Source organism: Anser brachyrhynchus (genome assembly GCF_964034855.1).
Source record: "Anser brachyrhynchus genome assembly, chromosome: 8".
Lineage (NCBI taxonomy): Eukaryota > Metazoa > Chordata > Aves > Anseriformes > Anatidae > Anser > Anser brachyrhynchus.
Genome location: NC_137702.1, coordinates 31,205,183 through 31,211,636, shown reverse-complemented (window position 1 = coordinate 31,211,636; position 6,454 = coordinate 31,205,183).

Here is a 6,454-nt window from a genome sequence, read left to right as displayed (position 1 = left end):
TCTGTGACCAGTAATATCACAGAATCATGCTTATACCCTACAGGAAAACAACAACAAGAAGAGAGAAATATTTGTGCATAGTTAGAAATGCATTCTGTTTTGCATCCCTCTGACAACACAAAGCAAATTTAAACCCCTCAGTGCCATACAAAGCAGCTGGACCATACTGGGCAATCTGGCTCATTATTTATAAATCTCTTATCTTTGCCCTATTTTTCCACATTCCTTATTACCAAGGCTGTTTGTATGGAAAGAGGATTTGTAGAAGAATTATTCCCCACCTGAAATCATAATCCTCTTTGTGACATTGTAATAACTTCTTCAGCAACCACATGTAATATCATAAACATGCGCTGATGACTTCAGCTGGAAACTAGGAAAAAAGAGCTATGAAGAGACACAATCTGTTTTCTTGGAAACATGGACCATAATCTCACAAACATTCTTGCACATGAATTATTGTAAGCATATGTGTAGTCCTATTAAATGCCCTAAGCCTAAATTATCCCTTGTGTAATTCCACTGTAATCTATAGAATTAATGTGGCTCAATGGAAAACTATCAAACGCGCACTTTTATTCATTTTTGACTCTGTGATGGAGGCCCTATTTAGCGTCAGTGATTGAAGCCATGTAATGGGGTGACTGGCAAGTCGTCCATGTGGATTCGGGCCTAGCCCTGCCTGGGACAGATCATCTTCTCTTGCCTACCCATCTGATCCTGATAAAGTGCCTTGGTTTAATTATCTGGCTCAGCCGAGGAGGAGCTGGATGATTTCCCTGAAGGATGGAGAGAGTTTGTTTAGGAGAGCTAAACTGTGCTCAGGAAGTTCCTTTGCCAAGTCTGGCTCCAGAGGGTGATACATAAGAAGGGGGCTCTGCTGAGAGGGGGCTTGTCTAGAGAGGGGAGCAGAGCTCCTCAGGGGGTAAGGAGGTGCTGCCAGCCTTGGGGCTGGGTGGGAGATGATGCCACCAGGTGTTTGTAGTAGCAGATATGGGTGTAGCTCTGCCTGGAGCAGAGGAGTGGGCTCCTGGGGGGGGGGGGGGGTGCTGTGCTGCAGCACAAAAGAAGGATGAAGCTGGGGCCATGCCCCCGTAGGGTAAAGGCAGCAGTGACTGGTGTGGGGAGTCCCATGCTCTGTGATTCATGGTGCTACCTGGCTGCAGTAACCATGGGGGAGCTGGCTAAAGAAAGGGTGCCTTAAGGAAGGGAAGGTACTCTAAGCTTTCTCAGTTACAACTGTTCCTTTTCTGAGCATTGAGGTTGGGGGGAGAATACTGTGAGTACTGACCTGGTGAGGCAAAGGACAAGGCTGTACTGCTCGTTTCCCCTCTGATGCACTTCAGCTGAAAGGCAAGAAGCTAAGACCTCTTGCACTTCCTCTGAACTTGGTGGTGCCTTTCCTGGGCAGTCCTGTCCCACGTCAGTGTGTTAATTAGTCCTGGCACTGTGAAATAGCCTGTCCTAGGGTGCTAGAGACACTGCTGCTCACTAATGTTTTAGCCTGATTAGCTGATGTGTGGGACTAAAGTTATTAAACCAACTGCAGGATAGGTACAGCTTGTGAGTCTGTCTGCAGCAAGACTTGCATCTCCCTGCTGGTTGATTCCTGTTCAGAACAAATGTTAGAATAGCACACAGTAATATTTAAAAAAACTGCCTAAAAAGAGCTGTACAGGACAGGCAATGGTGAACCCTACCAGTACTCATGTATGTCCTGGATTTTTCATTTACTAAGATTCCTTTTGAAAATAATCAGTGATGTCTCCCTAGGTAAACTTAGGTAACATCTGTTGATATGTTACCTCAAATATCTATTTAAAACATTGCTATATTCATACTACTAATTGTAACAATGTGGGGGGATTTCAGGGGCTGTGCAGTCCTCCCCTCTGTGCTTTAAGGAGACATGCCATACTGTATGTATGTGGTATTGCCTCCGTGTCTAAATTAACAGACTCCATTCTCATCCTACATGAGATTCTCTTGCCTTGTAGAACAATTACAGATTGTATGAGGTGTTTGTAGCCACTCCACTCTCCTCTCAAGCAGACTATAGAAGACAGTATTTTCTTGGCAGTCATTAATTCTACCTAAAAGGCTGGCATTTACAAGTGCTTCAAAAACCAACATCTGGAAAAACAAAGCATGTGTGCTTCTAACAAATACCACAAACTGAAATATGGGGTCAGATTCAGCCTTGATGGAATTATCTGATATCTATGTTCTGTGTTTTCCCTGTATTGTTTGAATAAAAAAAACCTTATATGGAGATTTCAGTGACACATGCAATGCCAAAATGCTCTGAGAACTGCATAGGACCAAGCCTAAAATACTGTAGTAGAAAAAAATAAATATAAACCAAGACCATCCTTGAGAAGTGGCGGTAGTGGAAATCTCTGGTTGTGGGAAGGGTTTTTAAGCACAAGTTCTGGAAATTATGACTGGGAGCTTTAGTCTTCTTTTGGAGAAAGATTCCCCTTTGTATTTAGATTTTTACAACGTAAATGTTACTCACATTGATGACGAAATAACTTCCTGAAGTGAAAATCTCTACAGATACATATGTGTAGCAGTCTAAGCTTTATTTCACATACGTATCCAGTTTTGTTTCAATATCTAAATGTTCACTTCTTAATTCACCATTTTCTTCAGTGACTCCAGTGCTGAAATCCTTTTCTGTTCTCCTATGAAAATCCCCGCCCCCCCCCCCCCCCCCCCGTGAGGCTAGCTGTTGATAAATAAGCTTAAGATGGACATTTGGACATTTGTGCTTTTTTATTTTTGAGATCCATCACCTATTAAAATGTGATAGTTGAATTCTTACTGGTGGGAGTACAGCTAGACAACAGTTCAATTCCAAAGTACATTCCTGGATAGAGCTTTTATATTAAAGACTAAAAAAATACAACTTACCTGCAGCCTGGTTAACGTTATGGATTTCCTCCCCTCCTGTCCCAAATATGATTGATAGGTGTGCTTCTGGTATTGGTTTTTAACTTGCTATAACTAATATACAAACAGAAGGCAAACAAGGACTTCAGATCACTTGCTATGGAAAATGGCTGAGATTTCAGTTTTCTTCCTCAAGCATAGTAACAAGAAGTAAGATTGCTGGCTTGCAGTAGGTAGCAGAGATACACTTCTCCCTCCTATTTGGCAACCTCATTTCTCTATCAGTAGGACCTAAACCACTTGCAGACGATCTTTGTCACCAGCATGTGTGTACTCAAGTGTTTTATTCCACTTGTCAACAAAGAATGTTAACAAACATCTGCTTTATTTTTGATATTTATCTACAAGAACACTGTAACAAAGCACACAAAGGCAATGCATGCATGGACAGTATATGTTACTAGCAATCATCCTTGTGAAGGAGTTGACAGAAGTGTATCTTCCTTTTTCTTCTTTTCTTCTTCATAAAGGAAGAAAAGGAAAAGCACTCGGCTTTCACATACCTACTAAAGGCAGACTTTGGTAGGCAGATAACTTGGCGCTGTATCTTCACGCTGTTGTTGAAGAGAACACTAAAACCCTGAAGAAATGGTGGCTTTTTCCTTAATTGTTTCTGATAGCTCTAAAAATTTCCCAGTTGAAGCTCTGTTTCAGTCCCACTGTTGCTCCCCAAGTTCACCAGGCAGCTTTGCTGGCAGCCCTCAGCATCAGAAAGCCGAGGTCTGGACCCACCAAGGAGAATACGCCACAACTCTTCCTCCCAGTGACAGGACAGAGGATGTGTGCACACACTTACAGTCCTGTATCTGCATCAGTGACAAAGAGAAATAATGAGTGGTCTTGAAAGGATACGAGCAGGTGAGGCTATCCTAGGAGCACAAGCTCTGCTTTACCAAGCTGCGCCAGGTGCAGGGAGAGCTGAGGGGCTCGGTGTGCCCAGAGCCACGGGGCGCTTCCAGCCCAGCGGGACGGCACTGCTGGCCAAACACCTTAAAACTATAGAGGCTTGGTTTTAAGTGTCCTGTCTTCTGCTCTGAGCAGACCTAAAAATGAACTGATGTAAGCAGTTAATTCTGATACAGAATGCCTTTTATTGAAAACAAGACTATGCTTGAGCAGTGCTGATATTTTAAATGGCTGCTTAATTATCCAGTGATACTGTTGTTTTCCTTCTCAAAATCTGAATATGGAAAAGAATAGAAAACTTTCCCCTTACTGCCTAGTTCAGCGACTTCTTTCAATTTTAATTATCTAGGCTGTATTTTCTAACTGAGACTGATTCCTAATCAGAAGTGTTTCCCACCTCTGACACAGTGCTCTTGAAAAGCTTGAGGAAATCTTTTGCTTTTTTGTTAACTTTAGTTCATTACCCTCCTTTCAACATTTCAGTTGTAGAGCTTTACTTACAATAAGTTAATGCAGCTTTAAAACAACACATAAGTGATATTCAGCATCCTTCATAAGATTATTTGAGTCAAAGGAGAAACGGCTGATGAGTGTTGCACATGATGAGTGAATGGCTGAGATACAGTGGCATTTAGCCAGGGGCTCGCTACCACAGAGAGGAGACTCTGTTATTACAATAGTAGGGATCTCAAATCTGTTTGGATAAGAGAGGTTTCAAATAATCGGTGTCACTGTTAATGTACTTCAGTAGATGTTGGAGGATGTGATTCAGACTTCGGGGGAGAAAAGGGAATTTGGAATAGCTGATGCTCAGATAACTGAGACCGTACCGGAATACAGAATCCTGAGGTTTTCAGCTGCTTCATCCCAGATCATTAATCTTGTCCACTTTATGCTTGTGTTGCATCCCACAAAACTTCAGAATTTCCAGAAGATCTTGAGTGTGGGTGGCTTTTTTCTTTTTTTTCTTTTTTTTTTTTCCTCTTCTGTGTAGTGTGGAGAAGTCTTTTCTTTCCAAAACTGGCAGAAAGGCTTAATATCTGAAGTAGTTATTTGCTAACTTTTAATGAAAGGAATACTGAGTTTTAAACAATAGGTAATAGTAATACTTTGTCCTCTGTGTGTACTAGGTGTGCTTACTCAGTATTAAATGCGGTATTGGAGATGCTACTGTTCTGAACATGAAGTTCTCTTGTGCATTTTGCCTGTTGACGTGCCTCCAAAAAGGGGTGGGGAGGGAGAACTCAGTGCAAGTACGGGTAATGTTTACTGGTAATGTTTACAAAGGAAGCTTATGGAGATTAAAAATGCTACGTAAACAGACAGCTTTATTTTGTATCTGCATTCTATAATAAACTCTCTTTAGAGGGAAAAAGCTTGGAAAATGAGCGTGATATTCTAGAAATACTCACGACATCCTAGCCAGCACAGTTCAGTGTTACAGACTGGCTGTAAATTCAGCCTACGCAGTATAAGAACCTTAACTGCTATGTTATATTCTGAATCTTCAAAAAAATAAAAACCTAAAAGAACTGGGGGGAGGGGAGGGTGGCAAGGCAGCAGTGATAACATCTTTCCTGTTAGAATTGTTAAATCTTTCCTAAAGTAGTTCGGAGATGGAAGCAGCTCTCTGTCTTTCCTCACCCTTCCTATTCCACCCCCATTATTGTTACTTAAAGAAAAAGTTAGATGAAGGTTTTTAGGAATTCTCTCTTGCCTGGAGAGAAATTAAAAATATGCTCATATCTCTGTATCGTACTGGTAAACTTGTAAATCCATGACAGAAGAGCAGAGAATACTTACACCAATAATTTACCAAAGTATCTGTTATGTGTCTAACTACAGTGAAAAATCAGATATAGCACCCTTTTAGAGCCATGCTATTTTTTTTTTTTACAGAATTTTTACAAGTATTTAATTTAGAGCTAAGATATCATTTCAAGTGCTGCTTTACAGATATTGCAGCATTATTTTTATCTTGCTTTTCAGTGTAGATATAAAAAACCATTAACTGTGATTCCCAGCTGTCATGCTGTTTTTTTTAATACAAATGGTTGCCTGCAAAAACAGGCCTTGTTTGCTTCTACTGAATAGTAATTTCTGGACTTCATCTTGGCAATGAATGTTAGGGAGATATCTTTTAAGCCACTGGATTTGAGGTTAGGACATTCATTTCAGTGTCAGACGACAACCCAGGCTGGATCATAAATGAAAAGCAGGGGTGTTCAATTGCACTATATAACAATACAGCAAGAAACACTAATTACCAGACTACCAGCAACTGAAAGTAGAATTTACAGTAACGCTAACCGAGCAGATCCAACTGATACAACACTACAAATACCCATGCTTTCTTAAATGAAATAGAGGGGGGTTGATTTTTAGAAACCTACTGTGCGCCAAGGCATAGAAGAGGCACAATCAGGCACAACAGTGCAAACAGTTTTAGCTATCTACTCTCTTCTGTTCCTCCTCTGAAATTATTTATGACTGTTCTGACCTGCAACTTCACTGCATGGATTAGAATACTTCCTAAGTCTTAATCTCTATATATAAAAAAAAAGTGTGTGTATATATATATATATTAAACAAG